This window comes from Panthera onca, chromosome C2 (genome assembly GCF_046562875.1).
Source record: "Panthera onca isolate mPanOnc1 chromosome C2, mPanOnc1 haplotype 2, whole genome shotgun sequence".
Taxonomy (NCBI): domain Eukaryota; kingdom Metazoa; phylum Chordata; class Mammalia; order Carnivora; family Felidae; genus Panthera; species Panthera onca.
In genome coordinates this window covers 13,591,306-13,615,903 of record NC_138347.1, presented here as the reverse complement: position 1 = coordinate 13,615,903, position 24,598 = coordinate 13,591,306, and the positions used below count along the sequence as shown (strand labels likewise).

The following is a 24,598-nucleotide window of genomic DNA, read 5'->3' as shown; positions in this document are numbered from 1 at the left end:
TTATTTATCTATTTAAGGACCATGCCAGTAACATCCCAGCCAACTGGAGCTCCCACGATACAAGGCAATGGAGAATACCTAACCCACAACCATATATTAAGAACAGATCATCTTTCCACTGTATTTCCACCCCAGTAAACAAAAAACACATCAACACTGTCAAATTAAAGACCCAAAGTATTTTTTACAGTTCAATACTATTAAATAAGAATCCTGGAAGGAAACATTCTTATGGGGTGTGCCTTTAGAATTTACTCAGAGGGCCTTCGTCTAAAATGATATATAGATGTTTAATACCTCTTATCTGCAGACATATGGGTAATCTTTCTACATTTAAGTCACAAAGAGAGACCAGGAATCAAGGGGTTCGGGACATCAGATAGAGGGAGCATTCAAAGAACTTGTGCCTGTCAACATTTTTCCATTACGTTATTTCCACATGCAATTCTAAATAAAGGCAATATTTTATTATAAAATAGCATGCTTTACAGTGGCATTGGGGATTTTTTTTTAAGTTTATGTTTATTTTGAGAGAGAGAGAGAGCGAGCGAGCAAGCTGGAGAGGGGCAGAGAGAGAGGAAGAGAGAATCCCAAGCAGGCTCCACGCTGTCAGCACAGAGCCCAATAATGGGACTCAAACTCAGGAACCATGAGATCATGATCTGAGCCTAAGTCAAAGTGGGACACGGACCGACTGAGCCACCCAGGTGTCCCTGGCATGGGGGAATTTTTAAAAAACAGACTTAAGGACTCTATTTAAAATCAAAAGAACCCAATGGGGCACCTGGGTGGCTCAGTCGGTTAAGCGTCCGACTTCGGCTCAGGTCATGATCTCATGGTTCCTGAGTTTGAGCCCCACATTGGGCTCTCTGCTGTCAGTGCAGACCCCACTTCGGATCCTAGGTCCCCCTCTCTCTCTGACCCTCCCCCACTTGCATTCTCTCCCCCTCTCTTCCTCAAAAATAAACAAGCATTAAAAAAATTTTGTTAATCAAAATAACCCATTCTTTCACAAGCCAACGGTATATCCTGCACCATTCCCATGTTCTGCTAAGCCCTGCCGTGAGGCGACCCCCTGAAGACTGACCCAGCCCTCAGTGCCGAAGCCCTGTGGCTCTGCCTATAAACACTCTGACCTCAGCTGGAGCCACACCCTTGACTCCCTCCCACAGGTTAGCAGGTGAATTCTCTACCTACTAATGACATGACCACAACACTTTCTCCTTTGGTTTTTAGTTTTGTTCCATTTTTTACATCAGTGCCCTCATTTACCAGAAATGGACTCAAGCAGCTCCTTCTGGGAAAAGCCATGGCTCTCCCCTGCCTTCCGCCGGTCCCAGTTCACCGGGGGGACTTTCTGGAGTGAGAGAGTTAGGGTGAAGGGGATGTCCCCGGTCCCCTAAATGAGAATGACCCATTACCAGCTTGGAAGATGGCTGAAATTTAAAAAGAAACTCCCTTACCTACCTGCTTACCAAACCAAAAAGGGAAAAAAGCAAACAACCTTACCAGTCAACTCTACTAGCCTTCTGTCCACACCATGAGCCCCCAGGTAATCCATAATAAGCCGTAACAACCCATGAACCAGAAATGAAGAAGTCCTCTGAAGTGACAATACTGAAAACAGCCAGGACAAGTCTCCGTATCCCGTATCCTGGGAGAGTCCCCACTCCCTGCAGATGTGTATAATAATGCACTTCCCACCAGGTAATACTTGCCAAGTATTTAAGAAGCCAGATGAAAGGCATTGGTGAAATGCAAAACGCCTGTTAGTGCTGGGCCCACAGGCTGTCCCTCTATGTTCTTCCCAGTGGTGATTAAACCCCTTCTCTACCTTCCAGTGATGTGAGGTTTAATTAATATGCACTTGGGGTTTTAAAATCCCTAGATGAAAAGGGGACCAGATGCGAAAGTTATTATTATTCTGTTCAAAGTACACTGGTAAACTAACATCTGTGGACAAATTTAACTGCATGCGACTCAGAACGGGCTGACAAGGGTCAAACGCCAGAAACACTCGGGTTTGGATTTCTGAAAGGCTCAGAGAGCCCGCCAGCTGTGTGCAGGCCACGATTTGGGTGGCTCACCTTTAGGTGAGACAATAACACACCTGACACATGTTCACTTTTCTCAGAATGGAGACTCCTGATGAGAAACCCGAACCAAGAAGGATGAGTGTCATGGAAAGAGAGTGGAATCTGGCTACAGGCAAGAAGGGGGCTCCCAGAGGCAAAACAGAGCCACATGTAGGGAGGAGGATTTTTCTGCTTTGAAGGTGAACACAACACAGGGCTGCAGAGAACCCTAAATTGTTTTCAAGCATTTCTTGAGCATTTTTGGACTCATTATAGAACGCATAGGCTAACTACACTTGCATGAGGAAAGTCCCTTCTCTTAAGAACTATAAAGAAAGAGATTTGTGGGGCGCCTGGGTAGCTCAGTTGGTTGAGCATCCATCCGACTCTTGATTTCAGCTCAGGTCATGATCTCATGGTTCATGAGTTAGATCCCCATGTCAGGCTCTGCGCTGACATCACGGAGCCTGCTTGGGATTTTCTCTCTCTCCCTCTCTCTCTCTCTCTCTTCCTCCCTCCCTTGCTTGTACACACACACTCTCTCAAAATAAATAAACATTTTTTTAAATTTTTTTTTAAGAAAGAAAGAGATCTGTGCTCACATAGGTAGAAAAAAAATACTTCTTAATAAAGCCCCCAAAGCACCAGTGGGATCGGGGCTGTGTGAGCAAGAACCCAACATCACTGCTCAGACTTAAGGGTCGTTGATGGCCGGAGGGTCAAAGTGAGAAAGCTGCCTCACCTCTCAACAGCGCACTCAGAGAGACCCTCCTGAAACCTAAATCCGATCACGTCTGACGGCAACTACACTCACAACCCTCCAAAGGCTTCCCTTCTCACCAACAGTCCTCCTGGCCCCTCCTGGCCTCATCTCCCATTTCTCCAGAATGCTCTCTCCACCCAAGCCCCAGTGGCCTCCAAGCTACTTTTCCAGCACACCAGACCCCCTGCTTCTCTCCATGGAGATCACCCCTGTCTGTTAACCAAAAAACAACAACAACAACAACAACAACAACAACAAACAAAAAACAAAAAACAAACAAGCAAAAACCTCTTTGCTCCAAAGTCACCCCTGCAGTGGGCCTCTCCCCACCCCCATTCCAGAGTTCAATTCCCTGGACTCTTCCTGGCCCCTTCCTTGCTTCGTGGCCCCCCACTGCGGTGATAACCCAACACACTCCGTGTTCTAACCAGTTGTTCATTGTCTGTCTTCTGCCTCCAGGATGCCAGTTACATGCATGCACATTCTTCTAGGTCTCGTTCACTACTATGCCCCTGGAACCTGGAAGTGGCCTGGCATAAAGTGAAATGCTCAGTAACTATTTGCTGAAGGCATGAATGAGGACCTCAGAAAAGTGACAGACCACCTGTAAGGAGAAACGCTGATGAAAACGTCCAGAAAAATCTGTGTAATCGCTCAGTCCCATGTTCGTGTGCCCCGTACACACAGCTTCCAAGAGAACTCCCCAGGGAAAGGTCACACGATCAAGGCAGGAGTGGATGGTTTCCGGTCTCCGGGCCATAGTATTTTTAAATGCTACCAAAGTCAACTCCTTCATCACCATGCCCATTGCAGGAAAGTCCCACTAACCTGTAACATACCAAAGGGTAAGTTCATCAAAACTGCATCCTTAATACCAACAATGGCACGATACAAGATCAGAAGGGAAAAACAGGAACTTGAAATCAACGCTTTCACAGCCCTGAAGGTGCCAGGGATCAAGATCTCCATTCTCATGATACCCCAGTTCTCTGAACATCAGAGTCTCCTGCTTGATAAGGAACCTCCGTGCCGTCCGCCAGCTGCTGCCCAAGCAGAGGGGCCAGAAAGGACTTTGAGAAGTAATACAAATCAAGAGACATTTTACTGGGCACCGTGAAGAGAATTTACAGCTGTTTCCCCAACCGTGGCTTGTATGTTGGGTATACAACGTGGCTATCGTTGGGTAGATTTTATTTTATGGAGTACTTTCAGGTTTGTAGCAAAAGTGAGCAGGATGTAGGGTTCTCCTGGGCCTCCTGCCCCTACACCCGTACAGCTGCCTCCATTATCAACAACCCCACCGAGTAGCACAGCTCTCATCCTCAGTGAACCTAAACTGCTACGTGATCAACCCAAATCCATCATTTACGTCAGGGGTCACACTTGGTATCGTACATTCTGCGGGTTGTAACAAATGTATGATGACATTATATTCACCATTGTAAAGACCACACAGAGTTGTTTCACTGCCCTTAAAATCCTGCGCTCAGCCTGTTCACCCCTTCCTCCCCTCCCCCAAGCTCCTGGCAACTACTGACTTTTATTGTCTCCATAGTTCTGCCTTTTCCAGCATGTCACAGTGTTGAACCAGACAGTATGTACTTTTTCTTTTTTCTTTTTTTTTAGTTGGTTTATTTGAGAGAGAGAGAGAAAGCGAGAGAGACAGGGAGAGAGCGAACGGGGGAGGGGCAGAGAGAGAGAGAGAGAGAGAGAGAGAGAGAGAGAATCTTAAGCAGACTTCATGATGTCGGTGCAGAGCCCGACATGGGGCTCCATCCACGAACCGTGACATGAGATCATGACCTGAGCCGAGATCAAGAGTCAGATGCTTAACCGACTGAGCCATCCAAGTGTCCTCTTATATATTTTTTAGATTGTCCCTCTACACTTGGGGTTCTTCCACGGCTTTCATGGCTTGATAGTTCATTCTTTTTAGCGGTGAATAATATCCCGTTGTATAGATGACCATGGCTTACTTATCCACTCAGCTGCTCGAGGGCCTTCCGCCTACTAAACTGCTTCCACGTTTGGGCAGTTATGAATGCAGCTGCTATGGACAACCGTGTGCTGTAGGTTTCAGTGCAGATAGATGCTTGTAGGTTTCTACCAGCATTTTCGGAAGCAAAAAGATAACCGAGAGAAATGGAAAGGAAAACCCTAGTGAGGTGAAGACAAAACATCTCCATACTTAGAAAGAGGAAAGTCCCTCTTTCTAAGAACCTTTTTTGAGACATTAAATCATCAGAGAAGTCTGGTTTCAGTTTTATACATATGTGCATCCATTCTGCACGCTATGCTTTCCTCAAGCACTTCAAATGGATTTACGAACTCTGAAATGTAAAATGTTTTGAATGTTTTCTTTTGTCCCTATCTTAAAAATCTGTCAGTGGGACTTTGCTGTCAATTCCATTACCCTCAGTCCATTTTTCTCAACTGGTGCCACTAGCCTGTGACTTCGGTTGAGAGACCCACCAGATCTGCCACATCCCTGCCTGAGTTCCATGAGCCTCTCACTGGGCATAGCACATGGCAGGTGCTAAGCAAATTGTTGGCTGGTAAATGCGTTTTCAACATTCAACCAAGATTATGACAAACTTTAAAACAAAAATTCATAGGGGTGCCTGGGTGGCTCAGTCGAAGCATCTGACTTCGGCTCAAGTCATAACCTTGCGGTTCATGAGTTCAAGCCCGGCATCAGACTCTGCTGACAGCTCGGAGCCTGGAGCCTGCTTCAGATTCTGTGTCTCCCTCTCTCTCTGCCCCTCCCCAACTCGCTCTCTCTCTCTCTCTCTCTCTCAAAAATAAATATTAAAAAATTTTAAAACAAAAATTCACAGAAGTCCCTAGACACAGATCTAGAAATTAATTAGTAATGTAAGCATTCATTCAACCAATTCCATCAAAATCCCATTATGATTATTAAACAAAAGGCATAAGAAATGTGGGGATCTCAAGTCAGATAGATCCATGTAATGGAAAAGGGGAGCCAGCCCATCACATGAAAACATAGACCACAGGCCATTAGGCCAAAACTCCTCAAGGCATCTCTCAGGATGAAATGTGGTAAAATATGATGCCCAGGAACTCGAACATATTTTAAGATAAGATATCAGATATCAGAAGGAACCATTTTCTCAATGATTTCTTAAATCAAAATTCATTCTCAACATTTCTGAAATCGAAATGCGTTCCTACTACCCAAGACCCCACATTGCCTTACTACTCAGGATCGGGAATCCCCAACTGTGCCACACCAGCTTTAAAAACTCAAATCACAGGGCATGTTAGCAGGCCTTCCATTTTCCATTTGTAAACGTAGACATTTACAAAATGTCTCCTGAAGGCTGACATTTCGCAGATGAATTTCCCCACATCCTGTATTTACCACATTCAAAGTATTCCTGGGCATTCCCACCCACTCCCATTTGTGAGTTAAAAAGGGAACTGGAGAGGAGGCCAGATGGATAAATAGACAGGGGTCACCTGAACCAAGGTTCTCACTTGCCGGATTGCCATCTGATTTCAAATTATAGAAATAAGAGGCAGGCAATCGGAGTTTAAATGCCAACTTGATGTGCTCTTGACAAGATGGAAATATTTAACATTCAGATCCGCTTTGTGCGTTCTTTTCACTCTACAGCCCCAATGAAAAAGTAATCCACATAGAATGTAGCCACCGCTGGGAAAAAGCAAGTATACACTCCTATGTTCCTTTACGCAGCTAGCAACAAAATGGTGTGTTTTCTCATTTTGTTTAATTTCTCTACTGCTGAAAATTACTTCCAGATTTTGTCTCTTCTTTAGTTTCCATTTTCGTCCTACATGAAAACCCATTCTTGGAGTGAAAAGGAAAGAGAGAGAAAGAAAACGCAACCAGAGGGTGACACAATGTTTTAAGTATAACACCAAAAATATAAAACGCAGCCACAGCATCTGGGTCTAAAACAACACATTTAAATAAATAGTGTAGTAATACCAGGTTAAAAAGTCGAGTCTTGATACATAATATCCTTATTCCAGGCTCTATCATACAGGAAGAGACTTCCCTACATCACAAGGACCCTGACCACATAATTCACTGCCCCAACAGCGGACTCTCCTAATGTCCAAGAGTTAGGAAGGGCACATCAAAAAAACAAAAAAACCCAAAAAAAACTCAGGTCCCTGGACTTCTACCCTGGTGCCCTCCTCTGCCTTCCATTTTCTTCCATAAACATTAACTGGCAAATAATAACCATTTTGTTTAAATACAAATGACTGCATTTACCTCTCTCACCTAATTAAAAAAAAAAAAAAAAAAAGAAACAAACAAACAAAACCACAACCAAAGAAATGGCCCTTCACCGAAAGAGAAAACGCGCTGCGCCCTCGCAAGACACAACTTCCAGCAGTGTCAACACTGACACTGGAACCACCCAGAGAAAACCTTCAAACCACCACCAAGGAACTGAGTAATAAAACTCCCACACTCATATTCATGCTATTTATATGATAATTAAAATCACCCTCCAAGGACCTAAAAAAAAAGTCCGCTGGTTACTCATGACTAAATGGCCCATCAGGCACCCGCACAAACTAGATTTCTCTAAACGCGGAAAAAACGGAACAGCCAGATGGGAGCCACACTCGTGGAGAGCACCGCATAACGTATGGATTTGTCCAATCACGCTGTGCTGTTCACGTGAGACTAATGCAACGCAGGGAATTAAAATAAAAAACAGTGTTTAAATTTCAGATTAAAAGAAGAAAGTGGAACAGAAAAACTAAGCCCTCACGTGGGATGTCTGTCCCTGATTTCTTAAAAAGAAAGTAATACGATGGGTGCACCGACAGTTCCAGCAACGGAGGAAGATGGGAAATGGAAAGGGCCACAGAGGCACGGGGTAGTCAGGAGGGCCGACCGCCCATACGCTGGCTGCATCATCTCTTACCGCTCTCTGCCTCAGTTTCTTCAGCTGTGAAACTGAGATGCTAATAGCTCAGTGGGTTATTGGGTTATTAACGCAGTTAATACACGTTAAGCATTTAAAACTGTGCCAGGCAGAGAGTGAGCTCTTAATAAGCAACAGAAGGGGCGCCTGGGTGGCTCAGTCGGTTGAGCGTCCGACTTCAGCTCAGGTCACGATCTCGCGGTCCATGAGTTCGAGCCCCGCGTCGGGCTCTGGGCTGATGGCTCAGAGCCTGGAGCCTGCTTCCGATTCTGTGTCTCCCTCTCTCTCTGCCCCTCCCCCGTTCATGCTCTGTCTCTCTCTGTCCCAAAAATAAACATAAAAAAAATAAGCAACAGAAATCAGGAATATCATTAATAGCTTTCCCGATCGTTCCACCATTCTACCGCGGAATGGCTAACGTCCCGACCCTTCCAAAACACCAAACTTCTCGATGATGGCTCTCAGGTGGCTCCCTATGAACTTTCCCACGGCGTTATCATTTCTCCCCTTCTACACTGTAAGTTCCTTGAGGGGGTGCGAGCTGTGTGTCACACGTCACTGACCCCTCCACGGACACCTCCAAGGATGACACCCAGGGCCACCCAACGAGTGACTTGAAGAAATGAAGAAATCAACGAACTACCTTCCGGCCTCCCAGTCAACATGAAGCCCAGACACTGGATGTCACTGCGTTAACTTGAATACATTACCACCTTACTTCGGTTTGTTGCGACGTCTGTAAATGCATTAGAGAAATAAAGAGCAACGGTTATTATTACCCAGAGGCTAGAGTAGGAAAAGCTTTCAATCAACCCTTGTGGCTTTTGGCTTTTCCACCGTGACTGAACTCCATGCTTGCTTTGCATGTAGGCGACCGTAATTACCTCCGATGTTCCCTCTAAAGCTAAAACCACCAAAAACCTGCTCGAGTGTCGCATGCTGTCAACTCTGGATGTTTCTTTCAGGCACAATTGGGCTGCCTCACGCACTCCCTGTCTGGGGGTTCTTCATTACCATCCTTCCTATTTCCACCGAAGCTTTCGGTCCCCATTATGCAGACTGATGCTGCCTGACCTCACTGATTCTCACTGAGAAGGGCCCCCACTGCTCTATCTCAACTCTCCTGGGATTTCAGGTACTTTCACCGGAGCCTCCAGCAAAGCTAACCCAGCCCTCAGGAATGAATGCTCTTGCTAGCTCTGAAAGTAATTATCTGCAATCCCATCACTTTCCTCACCACCCCCACCCCCACCCCCAGACCATTCACATTCTCTCATAAGAAAACAGAACTCCAAAAGCATCAATTAGGAGCGGAGAGAAAAGGCTTTGCTCTGAGCCAACTGGCTTCCTCCCAAGCTAAACACACTTATGTAAACCTGACTCCATTAGTGCCCGGCCTGAGGACGTACCAGGGTCCCTAGCTTTCTGGACTGAAGCTTTTGTTTACCCACTCTCAGGTAGGTATTTCCCAGTCAGCTTCTCCTCCTGTGGAGACTGGATACAGCCACCCCTACCCCCCACCCAGGCAACCAAATGTGACATCAAAGGAGCCTCCCGAGTGACCATCTGTCCCTGCCATGCCAATGTTTATGCAATGTGGGCACAAGAGGCACAGAAGAGCCAAACGATCCAGGGTGTCCTGCTGCGTCAGGCCCAAGGCACCAACATCTCAGGCTCGATGTGCTGCAGGGTAAGACAGTGATGAGAAAGTCCTCAGTCTAGCTAGGGAGGGTCCTTCTTAAAAAGAAGGAAGAACTTTTAACTTTCCTGAGGGTGTTCAAAGAATGGTCTTGATTATGTTTCACCTGTGGATGGCTATCTAAAAATAAAGTCAGATCCCTAATATTACAGTTTTTCAAGTATTGGACACCCCACTCCCAAAAAGCCCCACCTAAACATGGTATTTCAGGCAATCCTGACTTTAGCAAATCACAAGAAGCGAAGTGCTAAGGGGAATTGGCTACGGTAGAAAAGGAAAAGGTCAGAAAAGAACCCAGGAGCCTCAGAATTCTAGCGTTAATAGGATCATGAGAATCATCATCCAAACACCTGTGTCTAATTAGAATGAAAGAGTCATGGTTTAGAAGTCAAACAAAAGACAGTTCAAATCCAGGGTCACCACAATATGTGGCTTTAGTGAGATCACATGGGTTCTGACTGGACTTGGAGAGGAGAATAGCACATGCCGGCATGGTCATGGGGATCAGTCATATACTCTGATAGAGAACACTTAGCAGAATGCCAGGCGCACACACATATACGTAGCTTCTTTTCCTCTGTATCTTCAGTTCTGGACTGACCCTCTTTCCTGGACATAAAGGTAGAGGCAAACCCAAGAGGAGACAAAGTGTGTCTGAGTCAGCCAAGGAGGGGAGGTCACTGTGGACAGGTGGCAGCCATCAGCAAAATGCAATATATTGACGCTGGAAGACATCTTTGTTATGTTTCAAATGGGTGGGGTGAGGGGAGACACTTGACATGTTTCACCCATGATTCGCATGAAGTTTGTCAAACCACAACCCAAGAACTGGAAGAAAATCCACATTATTCATCACATAGATCTCCTTAAATTCCCATGGGGGGGGGGGGGCGGGGAGGGGGGGAGCGGTGGTAGGGGATGGCTAGCCATTGTGCTTGAAGCCAAGGGATGAGACATCCACTCTGTGGTTCAACTTGGACAGCTGCAGCGTGAAAATGTGCACATGGGCTCACACAAAAATGGGCTAACAAATTTTAGATTTGTCCGTTGCTTGTTTTTTTTTCAATTTTGTTCTCTGACCACATTATTTCACAGAACCTAGAAACAACCTTGGCATTTCTTTGGACAGCTCTGACTAGGTTCTGATTAATCCCCAAAGAGTCAAGTCGCCAAATACTTACCCTGTGGTTCAGGGCACGCAATGGTAGCTCTCCAGGATTTATAATCATGCTGGGGTGGGGTGGGGGAGAAGATACACAGCAGTCCCCCGTCATCTGCAGAAGATACATTCTGAGACCCCCAGTGGATGTCTGAAACCGCAGACAGTACCAAAGCCTATATACACAATGGCTTTTCCTAACTACATGTACCTAAGATAAAGCTTGATTTATAAATTAGGCATAGGAAGAGATTAACAATTAACTAATAAGAAAACAGAACAACTAAAAACTATACTGTAATTTACAAAGTTATGTGAATGTGGTCTCTCAAAATATCTTAACTGTGCTATACTCAGCCTTCTGCTTGTGTTGATGGAAGATGATAAAATTCCCACATGATGAGATGAAGTGAGGTGAGTGATGCAAACACAGTGACGTAGTGTTAGGCTACTGCTGACCTTTTATTTTTTTAAGTAGGCTTCACATCCAGCAAGGAGCCTGGTGCAGAACTTGAACTCACGATGCTGAGATCAAGGCCTGAGCTGAGACTGAGACTTGGAAACGCCTAACCAACTAAGCCACCGAGGCGCCCCTACTACGGGACCTGCGGACGGCAGGTCAGAAGGAGGATCACCTGATTGTGGATGATGGCTGACCATGGACCAGGGGGAAGTGAAACCACAGATAAGGGGAAACTGCTATACAAACAGTACTCGTTCCGATAGGGGAAAATGACAGCAGGTTGGGCCAGACCAGAGAAGCAGCAAGGAGGAAGGAGGTTGGGGTAGATGCTGAAAGAGAGCTGGGAGAAGGCCATGTTAGGGGGCAAGTGAGTGGACAAATGCCCAGAGACAGGACTCAGGTAGGGCTGACTGGGGGAACAGCCTGCGGACAGCGAGACAGTCAGTCACTCATTAAGCAGGTCATTACGGAACACCCCACGGCAGCCCCTCTAAGCCACGCTGAGGCAAATGTACAGAAAAGGGAGGGCACGCAGTCCCGCCTTGCAGAAACACAGGAACATTCTGGCTAAGAGCAGAGATCCTGGAGTCAGGTGACTGGGGCTCCAATTGCTAGCTAGCTCCCCACTTTCTACCTCTGTTGCTTTAAACAAGTTACTGAAGCCAGAGTTAGAACTCCTGTCTAAGTTATTTATTAGGAAGCATTTGTACAGAAAACAAGTTGGGGAGCAGGAAAAGGGGGAAACAGGACAAAGGAAACCTCAGAGTTGTCCTAAAATCTGCGTGCCCCGCCCCCATGGTCAGTCCTGCCTAAGGACCGCCCTGGAAGTAGAGGAATTCCTTGGTCAAAGGGGGATCCACCCCCAAGGGCAGCCCCTCCAGCAAAGAAGGAGCCTCATGGGAGTGAAAGCACACGGCAGCGAACAAATATGCACGAAAGCTAAGTGAATCCGGGGCGCTGGGGCAAAGCACGGAAGGCAGGTGCCACGAAGGGGCTCGCCGTTGTTCTAATATTCTTGTAGTGTTATCATTTATATCAGTTTTTTTAGCCCTTGAAAAAGCCAAAGAACCCAATTATGATAATCCAGTGTGATGTACATGCTGCAAGGGAGGTCCCCAGGCTGCCTTGTACACGCGGAGAGCGGAGTGGGAAAGGCCGCCGGTCTGGTTCAAGAGCAACAGGTAAGACCGGAGGCACAAGTCACAGCAAGACCCGCAAAAGCAGGGCCTGCCGCGCCGGCTGGGAAACTATAAAAACTGTGGGCATCAGAATGCAAAAGCGTGCAGCCGCTGTGGAAAACAGTAGGGAGGCTTCTCAAAAAACTTAAAAATAGCACTACCATATGATCCACGAGCCCACTCATGGGTATTTTTCATCGGGAAGAAACGAAAGCAGATCTCAAAGAGATACGAGCACTCCCGTGTTCACTGCAGCACGATTCACAACAGCGGAAATGTAAAAACCACCTAAATGTCCAGCAACGGATGAATGGGGGGCAAAAAAAAATGCAGTGGGTACGGGCGCAATGGAATATTAGTCAGCCTTTAAGAAGAAGGAAGTCTTGCAGTATTGCAGCAACGTGGATGAACCCGGAGAACATGATGCCATGTGAAATAAGCTGGTCACAGAAAGACAAATGCCACATGATTCCACGTACATGGGGGCATCTGAAATAGTCTAACTCATGGAAGCAGAATGGTGCTTGCCTGGAGCCGGAGGGAGGGGGGAAGTGGGAAGGTGCTAATCATCGGAGACGTTACTTCAGTGATGCCAGATGAAAACGTTCTGGAGATCCACCGTGAAATACTGTGCCGATAGTGAATTACACTGTATTGTACATTTAAAAATCTGTTAAGAGGGTTGGTCTCAGGCTAACTGGGTTGGTTTCAGGCTAACTGCTCTTACTACACTCAGATCAAAAGAAAAACAACAACACGGTGGGGATCGTGCCTCAGGAAGCATCTGCGATTCCTCCTCTCCCCGAGCGGGTAGTCCCATATTATTGTTCAAACTCTGAATCGGCCAGCATACGATCAAAACGTGATAAAGGGTGAATAGTGCGGCGTTGTTACCCAACATCCAGGCTTGGGTGGGTTTGTTCATGGGGAGGAAGGCAAACACAAAAAGAATAATTGCAACTCTGTGTAGTCATAAAGCCCCTTGTGGTCTAATTCATTCCCTCCCCCCACCCCCAGGAAGTACAGGAGGACTGACATGGCCCTGTCCCCGCTTGGCAGAAGGGAAAGTGAGGGAGGAAGGTGTCTGCGGCATTATTTCTCTGCTCAGAGTGCCTGTAAGGTTGTAGATTTACGGCTTGACCCTTTCAGTGGAAGCTCTATCAAAAGTAACATGATCTCATGGCCACAGCCCCAGAAAAAGCCCATGCTGATACCAAGTTTCCCCTGTTGCACTCCAAAATAATTCCTTCTTCTCCTTTCCTGGTATCACAAGGGCAGGCAAAACTGATGCCAGGAAGACAAAGGTCCGAAGACTACTCCGTGAGGTCTTTGAAACAATATAATCTGAGAATCAGGGGGAATCTTCTTCCTCATGACTCAAAGCATAAAGAATCAATGCTAATCAGTGGTCACTCACAAGGGGCAGACCCAGCCCGTGGGGTCCCTGACATGGGTTGTACCACTGTGCCCTCTTCATCAAGCCCAAAACATTGGCTTGTCCGTGGAATGATCCAACAATGGGACCCTACACATCCAATGGTTCCCAGGAACTCAATTTCAAAGCCTCAAGTTGTGAATGAGGAGAATCAGCAACCCCTCTTTCCACAAAACAGCAGTCACAAATAACGAACCTCCTACTGTCCCAGGACAGGAGGATTTGGCCAGGGTCCTAAAACAATAAGGACTTTAAAAGCTTGAATCCTCAGGCACTTGGGTAGCTAAGTCAGTTGAGCATCTGACTCTTGATTTCGGCTCAGGTCATGATCCCACGGTTCCTGAGATTGAGCCCTACATCGGGCTCTGCACTGACAGTGAAGAGCCTGCTTGGGATTCTCTTTCTCCTTCTCTGTCTCTGCCTCTCCCCTGCTTGCGCTCTCACTCACTCTCTCTCTCTCTCTCTCTCTCTCTCCCTCCCTCCCCCTCTCAAAATAAATAAATAAACTTTAAAAAATAAATAAATAAAAACTTGAATGTTCATTTCCCAACCTTCTGCAAATGCCTCACCCCATCCCAAAGAGAAGAGGCTTCTCTCAAGATCCCCATACGTGCCATCCAAAGAGGCCGATCACTTCCTAGATAAGAGACTAGGACTCAGAATATCACACCACAGGGTACCAACCCTCCTCTCCTCCTGGCTTTCAGGTCTAGATATGTGGGCCTCAGTTCACACCAGTTCTACCTACAAGAGCGGACACAGGAAAATAATGGGTTTTATGCTCATTTGTTATGTACTTCTAGAGAATGCAGTATCACCCTGAGACAGTAACAAGAGAACACAGGAAAAGTACCGGGTATGTTGTAGATGCTCAGTAAATTAGTATTTAGTATTAGTATTTTAATAATCAAAGAAGTATTTACCAGGCCCTTATTCGACCATGGCTTTGGAGAAAGCGCTTTGGCCATAGTTATCCTTGCCCACCAAAATCTCTGGATTTACAGAAGTAAATTTACAGAGATCTCAAACACTGGAGCATACATTTCCAAGGTATTGCATGAGGCTCCATGCTTCAGTACAAGATCTCACAAACCCACTCCTAACCAAACTTTCCAAAAGTGATGATCTCTCCCCCAAAAGTTTTACCAGGGAATACCATGCTGACACTTGTTTTCAAGCAACAGCATCAAAATAAACCAGAGGCGTCATGTTGCAAAACACTCATGAAGACTATCCGCCTCCTTGTCCCCTACTCTCATAAAAACACCAACCAATACAAATAACAGCACAGTTACTCAGCACACTGGGTCACAGCTGACGGGCCAGATCAAAGGCAGCTAGTCAATCTGTTGTTGAGGCCGATTCACCACAAAACATGTAAGCCAAGACTCACTCCTCGAGCAGAGCACTGAATGATGTTGGCATGGCACTGGTAAGCCTTTTCCCAGCTGACGACCCCTTCCCTTCCCCAGTCCAGCCCCTTGCATTATTAGACACCTGAAGAAACACTAACTGATTTTGCCATATATTCCCTGGGACATTCTTCAATTGACAAACCCCAAGAAGAGCAAACAGCTGCAGGGTTGGATCACTTCAAGAATGCCATATTCCTTTGTGGAGGAATATTACCCAGCCAACTTCCTCACCCTATGCCTCTCACTTCCTTTCTTGGTTATGAGGTCAGCCATAGCATTAAACAATCCACACTTCCCACCCCCCCCCACACACACACACCCCCAAAGTACCAAGGAACTTTAAGCTCTGGAAAAACACTCTCAGAAAATGCTATAGCAATAAAACCCTGATATGGTTATCCTCAGCCCCATCTGCCTCCTGGTTTACATTCCCACCAATGGTGCATGAGGGTTCCCTTTTCTCCACAGCCGAACCTTGTTATTTCTTGTCTTTCTGGTAGAGAGCTGGTTATCTCGTAGTGGTTTTGCTTTGCATTTCCCTGATGATTAGTGACATCGAGTATCTCTTCTAGAGTAACTGGAGTTCTGGAATAACTACATTTTACCAATTTCCCTTCGGAGAAGCAACCCCACTAACTTACAGCCCCGTCTCTGCCAAGTTTGAGCTGAGTACTCATTTCATTTCTACGGAAGGGAAAGGAGGCTGGGAGGCTGGGAGGCAGGGAGGGAGGGAGGAAATAACAGAGCAGTGAGACTCTCAAGGAAGTGAGATAAACTGAAGACAAAAATAATAATCCCAGGAAGGTAAGGTAAAAATTGGGGTGGAAGGGATGCCGAGGTGGCTCTGTCGGTTGAGCGTCTTGAGTTCAGCTCAGGTCATGATCTCAGGGTTTGTGAGTTTGAGCCCCACATTGGACTTGCTGCTGACAGCATGGAGCCTGCTTTGGATCCTCTGTCCACCTCTCTCTCTCTGTCCCTCCCCGGCTTGCTCGCGCTCTCTCTCTCTCTCTCAAAAATAGATAAACATTAAAAAAAAAAAATTGAAGGGTCGCCTGGGTGGCTCCATCGGTTAAATGTCCGATTTCGGCTCAGGTTATGATCTCATGGTTCCTGAGTTCAAGCTCCACGTTGGGCTCTGGGCTGACAGCTCAGAGCCTGGAGCCTGCTTCAGATTCTGTGTCTCCCTCTCTCTCTGCGTCTCCCCAACTCACACTGTCTCTCTCTCTCTCTCAAAAATAAATAAACATTAAAGAAATAATAAAATAAAGTTAGATTTTTAAAACATTTAGTTCAAAAACTTGGAGTGGAAAAATATACAGCCAGTATGCCACCAATCAACTAGGATAATAAGACGAAAATACTGAAAACATGGAAAGGGACCTTGGTAGCCCATCTGCCCCAAATATGGAGAGAACAGATGGGAGAAGTGGCTTTGTTTCATTCTGTTGCAATAACCTTTCACACTTCTGGAAGGCAGGCACCCAGGGAAGCTGTGAGGTTGCAAGTACAACCAGAAAGGGCAGGAGGCGAAAACACGCAACGCACTGCACCCCATTAAGTGCCCGCTTTGTTGCAAATCACAAGCCAGGTGCCTTACAGGAGTACTCAGAAATCTCACAACAGCCCCCTGAGCAATTTTCATTATTTCCATCTCACAGGAAGGGAAATGTAAGCTCAGAGGGGTTAGGCAACTTTCTGGAAGTCGGCAGAGCAAGAATTCAGATCCACGGGCACCTGACTGGCTCGGTGGGTAGAGCATGTGGCTCTCGATCTCAGGGTCGTGAGTTTGAGCCCCACACTGGATGTAGGGATTACTTAAATAAATAAACTTAAAAGAAAAAAGACTTCAGATCCAGGTCTTTCTGGCTCTAATGTTCTCGTTCTTACACGGTCACAAACTCAGAAAGATTTTCCGAGAAAAACGTTAAAATGCCAAGACTCATGTATTAAATATGAACCAAAATGAAACTTTCTTGGTCATTACAGCAAATTTCCTCTGCCCTAGTACAAAATAAATCTGTATTGTCAAGTAGGTTGAAGGGTACCTACAATTCACATTAAATTACCAGCAAGTCATATGTAAATTCTAGCTAGAAGTTTCCAAAACAATTTCACAGGGTGTGCCCCAGTGAATGTACAAAACCATCTTAGAACAATTTGATGCACTGGGTAGGATTCTCAAGAACACCAGGTATGGTTTAATAAAACCGAGAAACATTATTTCAGAGACACATAAAAATGAATACAGAATGTCTGCCTCCTTACAGCCAGGAGACTCAGTTACTTAGCTTTAAAGGCTCTTAACATCTTTTTTGACAGTGTTCCACAGCACAGAATTTTTTAAATGCATGTAAACTTAAGAAAGGAGGCAGTGTTTATGTTTCATTTCAAATACAAACAAAACCCAAAGTTGGTTCTTTCAAATGCCAGTAAAATTGATAATACATTAGCAAGACTGACCAAGAAGAAGAAAAGCACAAATAACCAATGCCAGGAATGACAAAGGAAAACATTTCTACAGATGCCATAGAGTCTTTTAAAATATTATAAAAGGATATTATGTACAACTTTCTACCAATAAATGTTAATATTTACGTGAAATAGAAAAATTCATATAAAAGACTATCTAGTTACTAAAACAAGATAATCTTAATGGCCCTATTTCTATTAAACAAATTGAACCTGCCACTTCAAACACACACACACACACACACACACACACAATCAGAGCCAAACCTCTTATTTATGGGAGAGGTAAGAGGACCTTGAGGAAAAAAATAATGATACAGAAATTGTAACATTCTCTCATACCTACACCAATTCATATAGAAGTAATCCAATTTCAAATGTCTACATGAAACAGTCCCATGTGATCTCTAAATACCTTTATGAATAATATACTCCCTTTCTCTGGCTGAGGATTATTGTTCCATTAAACTCCATGTGAACAAGGGTCTATTAGTTAGTTTCACCAGCACTATCATGAGATCCAATTTGGTTGTCTTTCCTGTTGAGTGAGTTGCTACAGACTTCTTAGGGGTGGAGGAAGCAGGCCACACAACTTCACGCGAGCATCAAGTTCCCATCTCCATGCCATGCTCTTTCTTGAGCCCTCAAGGAACACAGGGCTCTAACGGTTGTGACAGCCTGGACCATGCAACCTGTTGGCCTTTCCCGGGACGTGTCTACTTTGCTTTAAAAGTCATTTCATTTCGGGGGCACCTGGGTGGCTCAGTCGGTTAAGTGGCGACTTCCATTCAGGTCATGATCTCGCGGTCCGTGAGTTCAAGCCCCGCGTCGGGCTCTGTGCTGATAGCTAGGGGCCTGGAGCCTGCTTCTGTTTCTGTGTCTCCCTCTCTCTCTGCCCACTCCCCATTCACACTCTGTCTCTCTCTGCCTTTCAAAAATGAATAAATGTTAAAAAAAAAAAAAAATTTTTTTAAAGTCATTTCATTTTACTTCTGTATCATTAACTTCAGGGAAGCTGAAGGTGGAAGTAAACTAAGTAAAACTGTGGCCACAGCAAGCCGGCCCCTGACCCCAAAGTTCAAATGGAAGGTGCCAAGAGAAAGCCAGGCTGCCCCACTGTCGGATCAGGAAGATGATAAAATCAACTATTGATATCCTCCTAATTGCACCCACCCCAAATCGGGGAGAAACACTTGTAAAATGAAATTTGGTTTTCTATGAGCATAATGACAGCCACACATTTCTTCCCTTCTGTGAAGGTGGCCTAAAAATAAGATGATTCTCTAAGAATTCATAGGAAGGATTAGTTTAAACTACACACACACACACACACACACACACAGCTCCCACTGCCCTGCACCAACCTGTTGATCAGATATGAAACAGGTGAATTGGGTAAGTTAGCCCAAAAGCTTCCATCGGACCCTCATGCGGAAGCAAAACCACAAAGCTCTAAAAGGGGCTCCAAAATAAAATCTAAAGAATGTTTACAAGAAACTTTACCTTTGGCCAACTTTATCATTTGCTGCAACATATATTAAGTGTCGCTTGCAATGATCCCAACCAGGGTGCCAGCCTCCACCCAAACTTCCTCTCCCCACCCCGCCCAAATCTGACTTAGGCAATCAACCTGGAGAGAAAGCAGCTGCCATAGAAAAACTCATACTTTTCAAAAAAATTTTCTGGATACACAAATGACACCTCAATGGCTAGGAAGTCTTGGGCTGAACTAAATCAGACACAAAATTAATGAGAAACCCAAGACTTCCGATGCCTCCCTAAAGAATTCCCATACTGACCCGGGGGGCCTGTCGGGCGCCCCAGCTTCAGAACATTCCTTCAGAAATACTGAATCCCAATGGATTCATTGTCAATGGCACTGACCTGGCATTACAGAACAGGCAGCCAGACAGCGGGGACAGTGGGGACAGAACGCACCTCTGGTGGGTAACCTGATCCCCCGGCCTCCCTTCCTCCTGCCCTTCCCCATAGGATCCCTGGATACCGAAGGCAAAGGGGTAAAAGTGAAGGGCTCACAAAGCCCCCATCCTCTCTTTACCCTGGAGCCGGGACCCACACAGGCAGTGTCCCCCCCCCCCCTCCCCCCAGGGATCCCGGCGCAGCGTGGAGACGCTGCTCGCCGATTCCGCGGGGCTCGGGGCTCCGGGCTCCGGGCGCACAGGTCCCCTCAACGCCGCCGCCGAGCTCAGGACCCCATCGGCCTCTGCTTGTCCACAGCCGCCTCGGCTGCTTGCCCCTCGCCATCCGACACAAAGAAATTCGCCGGTGGAAAGAATGGGCTTGAAATTAACGCTCACCACTGCTCGGCACGGCGCGCATGCTTCCCCGTCTTGCTTCACGTCTCCAAACTTCCAGTAACAGAAATGAGGAAGCAGCAGCCTTCCCCGGCTTCTGGCAGAGGGAGTGGGCGTAACTTGTGAAGTTTCGTGCTGTGATGAATCTGGTCATTTGGGTGTGTTGGAGAGGGTTTGTCGCTCCTCCCCACCCACCGTCCCCTCCCTCCTCTCCACCTCCCTCCTCTCCACCTCCTTCCCCAATTTAATTCTCCCCTCCATGTTCCCCAGACCAAGAGCCCAGACGGGCTGTCACTCAGGGTCGCGGCTCTGGGCTCCTCACAACCTTAGGGGAAGATATTTATTCCTAACAGATCTTAACCACTTCACAGATGAACCTGGGCACCCTGCAGACAGCATAAGTTCCTGTCACATTTATTTCGCACATGGCAAGAAGGCAGTGCCTCTTTCTGGATTTGAAAGGCTAGAAATCTTAAATAATTGCACCGTGCTCCCCACCCCAGCACAGGCAGGAATGTGGATAGGTTAGTCAGTGGAGGCCTAATTCCTAAACATCTATTGAAAAAGAGTGGGGGACAGAAAGGCAAAACAAAACACTTACAACTGCCCCTGTTTCCCTGAAAACTTACTACAAAATATTTCAGGCATACAAAAATACATCTGAAAATAAAATGAGCCCCCAAGTACCTATCATGTAGCACAAAAAATTAAAATTACCAACATAGTTAGAGCCATCTGTAAACTCCTCCCTGAAAGACATCCCACTTTCCCTCCCCCTAGAAAGATGACTGCCATAAATTTGGTTTCCCACCAGCAATATTTATACCACAGTTCCTGAGCACTCTAAACGATACGCGCTAACTTAAAAGTCCACCCAAAAGCAGTCCAATGATCATCCCTTTGCTAGGCCTGACCTCGGTTCTGAAACAGAAGTTTCATGGAATAAAACTAAAAATGACCGCACACATTAAATGAAGCCTCAGGTGGCTGGTTAAAGAGAATGAAAGGAATCACAATACAAGAAAATAGGAGATCTAGAATGACAAGTGGAGGCCATATCTGTAACAGGTGAAGCATTCATGGATGAAATTGATAGATTAATAGAGCATTATCATTTTACAAGGTTAATAGCTGTGTCAAAGCCAAGAATACTGACCCAGGCTGCAAGGGGCATCCCTCAAAGACCCAGGCTACAGAAATAAAAAAACATTCATTAAAGAAGTCCTAATTTCTCAAACGCCGGCCAGGGCTATAGGTTGGGAATGACATTCAGAGAAGGGAACTTTCAAGGTAATAATGATAAAAATCAAAAGAATGTAAACCAGGATACATCAAAATTGACTCATATATATATGAACATGAAGAAGGAGATACCTAGTTCATCCTTATATTCCCCTATATAGATGGCATAAGAAGCTGGCATAAGTAGGAAAGTTAGTAACTATTTGTTCCATGAATGAAGTAAATAAACAAAAGAATGCCCATGAAGAATCATGAAAGAACAAAATGAACAGAGGGGGTGCTTGGTATCAGCACTGGTCCTTTGCTGGGAAAATCAGTGGACTTTGCCCCCGTGGGAACACTCAACAACAGTGGGGACAATTTTTGGTTGCGACACCTTGGGGGAGCTACTGGCATCTAGCAGGCAGAAGACAAGGATGCTGTACAGGAAAGCCTCCCACAACAAAGAATTATCCAGCCCCAAATGCCAATACTGTTGGCTACTGAGAAGCCCTGGGAGACAGATTTCACCATCAACAGTCACTGAATTTATTCATTCCATATATGATCATCAACATTATGATGAGACTCTCCAGGGACTTATAAGAATATAGAATAGCATTTCTTCTCCTTTTCCACTGGGCAGCATTTGAGGGCTGGACCATCTGCGTGGGACCAGAAGACGGCGGGCATGGGAGTCAGAAGCAGTAAAGCATTCAGGGATACGGAACACAGCTGGAGGCCCAGGCACTCACTAAGTTAAGGACCTGTGTCAAATGTGGATGGAAATAATCATGGGGGTGGGGAGGAAGATGACGTCAGGCTTGGGTATCAGCTTTAGAATCACAGAGAGCACATCTGGGGGGAGGAGGCATGATACCTTGCTGAAAGAGATATGAAAGATACACAGACAAAGCAGGCTTATCACAGTCACCAGCCATTTCTCCACTGACAATCTTTAGCTGGAGACGCTCCATTGAGAACAGGAAGGATGTTTAATCTCATTACAGCTTATCGAAAAGAAAGTTACAAATCCGCTTACAGGAAAAAGAATACAAGCACCACCACTGTCTACCAGTTAGGGTGAAGGACCTACAAAGTGAAGATATCTTTTCTACAGGTTTTCTGGTCTCATCATTACCTAAGAAGTGTTTCCTTTAACTCTAGAATGCTATATACGCTTTTTTTCCCTTCTTTCTTATATTATTTTTTAAGTTTACTTATTTATTTTGAGAGAGAAAGCACAAGTGGGGGAAAAGGGGGAGAGAGAGAGAGACAGAAAGAGACAGAGACAGAGAGAGAATCCCAAGCAGGCTCCACACTCAGCACAAAGCCCAACGGGGCCAAACTCACAAACCATGAGATCGTGACCTGAGCCGAAACCAAGAGTCAGACGCTTAACCGATTGAGCCACCCAGGCGCCCCTCTGTCTGATATTACTTAATTTCTGCTTGGAGAGGGAGAAGAGCCTTGCCCTTGTTGCTCAGTGTTTCTCAAAAGGGGACACAGAACAGTGGGTTGGCTCCTCTGGAATCCCCCTGAAGCCTAACACACGGTATATATGTGATAAGTGCATGTTGCATAGAACTAAATCAGTCTTCACCTCATTGCCCATCTCTCAGGCCTAAAAGTAAAGACTCTCCTATAGTCACTTCTGGAGGAATCTTCAGGGCACCCTGGGTTCAAGAGTCTGAACTACCTGTGAGCACATATAAAACCTGCTGGCTTCAGGGCGCCTAGGTGGCTCAGTGGGTTGAGTGTCCGACTTCAGCTCAGGTCATGATCTCGGGGTTTGTGAGTTCGAGCCCCACATCGGGCTTGCTGCTGTCAGCACGGAACCTGCTTTGGATCCTCTGTCCCCCTCTCTCTCTCTGCCCCTCCCCGGCTTGTAGTCTCTCTCTCTCTCAAAAATGAACATTAAAAAAAAAAAAAAAATTGGAGGGGCACCTGGGGTTAATCGTCCAACTTCGGCTCAGGTTATGATATCATGGTTCATGAGTTCGAGCCCCACATTGGGCTCTCTGCTGACGGCTCAGAGCCTGGAGTCTGCTTCAGATTCTGTGTCTCCCTCTCTCTCTCTGCCCCTCTCCTGCTCATGATCTCTCAAAAATAAATAAACATTAAAAAAATAAATAAATAATTAAAAAATCCTGCTGATTTCATTCAGGGGCTGAGAGGTTGCACAAGACCCAACACAGGTGAAAGCCCACCAACATCAGAACCGAAGAGGTCCTCGGGCAGTGGCCGCCAGCCCCCGGCAGGGCTGCTCTTCGCATTAAAGGAAGGAAGGGTGCCAAGCAGTGGCCCTCTCCACACACCCCTGTACAAATGGGCGGTAAAGACACCCTATCCCTCATTATATTATCAGCTTCTTAACCTGCGGTTCTAAAAGCCACTGGTCTTGCTGCTTCTTTTTTTTTTCAACGTTTATTTATTTTTGAGAGACACAGAGAGACTCAGAGAGACGGAGTGCAAGTCAGGGAGGGGCTAAGGGAGAGGGAGACCCAGAATCCGAAGCAGGCTCCAGGCTCCGAGCTGTCAGCACACAGCCCGACACGGGACTGGAACGTACAAACCCCAAGATCGTGGCCTGAGCAGATGTCGAACACTCAACCGACCGAGCTGCCCAGGCGCCCCTGGTCTTGTTTCTGAAAACCAAGGAAAGGAGAAGGAAATGAAAATGTGAGCACGGTTACGAGTCCCACCAAAAGCAATGAACCTAATCATGAATGTACGGTGCTTCTGTTCCAAAGAAATGCAACCAGTAGAGGGAGCACAGTCAACTTTTGTTTTTAACAATTTCCCAAGATCAGGATAAACCTGGGGACAGTGTTAAGTGATAGAAGGCACAAAAATAATCAACCATTACCACAAATAAGAAGATTTATGTAAAACTGTTTTGAAAAACTGTAAGTCATGACACCCTTATGAGGCATTTGTACTGTTCATGGATATTTACACAAGAGCCAGCTATACAGATATAAGAAGGTCATATAACAAATAAATAAATACACGTTGGACAACAACATTTGGTAGGTGGGGGAGGAAACTCACAAAGGGCCAAACATCTCTCTTTCCCTTTGTCAGCTGAATTTACGCCCAGAAGCAAAAAATGATGGAGGTTATTTAAGTTATTTTCCCCATAGATTTTAATTCAGTCTTTATCGTGCTGTTTTCTAAATTTGACCTCCCATAGCCGACTTTTAAAATTCCTTTCAAACTGTGTCCTCAATGACACAAATGCCTTCCTTTTTTTTTTTAAATAAAATGTTTTTTTAATGTTTACTTGCTTTTTGAGAGAGACAGAGCGTGAGCGGGCGAGGGGCAGACAGAGAGAGAGCGACACAGAATCCGAAGCAGGCTCCAGGCTCTGAGCTGTCAGCACAGAGCCTGATGCGGGGCTCAAACTCATGAACCGTGAGATCATCACCTGAACCGAAGTCAGTTAACCGACTGAGCCACCCAGGCGCCCCCA

General features: G+C 45.9%; 1 protein-coding gene across 8 annotated transcripts in view; it reads right to left on the bottom strand.

Moving 5' to 3' along the window:
• TIAM1 (TIAM Rac1 associated GEF 1) overlaps nt 1-24,598 on the bottom strand; it is a 388,818-nt gene that overhangs the window by 184,837 nt on the left and 179,383 nt on the right. Inside the window, exon 1 of one of the 8 annotated variants that reach the window (XM_078452854.2) lies at nt 19,906-20,023. The exons of 4 other annotated variants lie outside the window; for them this stretch is intronic. The gene's annotated coding sequence lies outside the window, so the exon portion shown is untranslated. Of the gene's footprint in view, nt 1-14,272; nt 14,591-19,905; nt 20,024-24,598 lie in introns of those variants that run through there. 3 more of the 8 variants (XM_078452847.2, XM_078452856.2, XM_078452853.2) reach the window with 3 other exon arrangements.